Consider the following 723-nt stretch of genomic DNA (forward strand, 5'->3'; position numbering starts at 1 on the left):
ATACAAACGGATACATGAAATAAGTTGAGATCTGCCTACTAGCAGATGACTTCTAGAATAAAATTTAACACAAACACCTGGGATATACACATACATTGTTGGAAACAAAGAGTGGGCTATTTTAACAATGTTAAAATAATGTCATTGCAGTTCTGTGGGTGGGGAATATTTTTCTTTATTTCTAGAAACTCACAGTGAATATCTGAGAAAGATCTCCTTGTACTGGTAAGAGGAAAAGTAGACAGAAAATGTGGGGTAGGAGTCATTCTCTTGGGAAAGGACATTTCCTCCTCTTAAGAGCTGCTAGACTTTCTGATTTACCTATCAGGAAAATAAAGATTGAGAAACACTTCTGAACATCACAGCAACAACTAATAGGGCCACAGAGAGAAAAGATTTGCTCATAAGAATATAGACTGCTTCCTTAACTTACAGCTTAACTCCACACCAAATTTGGGGCAGTAGATTATAGCTAAAATAGTGACAACATGCAGACTCAGGAGGCAAGGCATCTACAAATCTTAAATCTAAAGGAGAAACAGAGTTCCCTAAGATGAATTTGTAAAGACAAGTTCTTGGTCATATTAAATAAACCTCATTAAGGACCATTAAATTATTTTCTGCTACTCCTTATCTGCATCAGTAAAATCTTGGTGAGCTAAAAGAATAAAAGATATTAAAAGAAAATAAAAACACCACCACCAGACTCATATATGGCATGCA

This window comes from Nannospalax galili, unplaced genomic scaffold (genome assembly GCF_000622305.1).
Source record: "Nannospalax galili isolate Female #2095 unplaced genomic scaffold, S.galili_v1.0 scaffold654, whole genome shotgun sequence".
In the NCBI taxonomy this organism is placed as follows: domain Eukaryota; kingdom Metazoa; phylum Chordata; class Mammalia; order Rodentia; family Spalacidae; genus Nannospalax; species Nannospalax galili.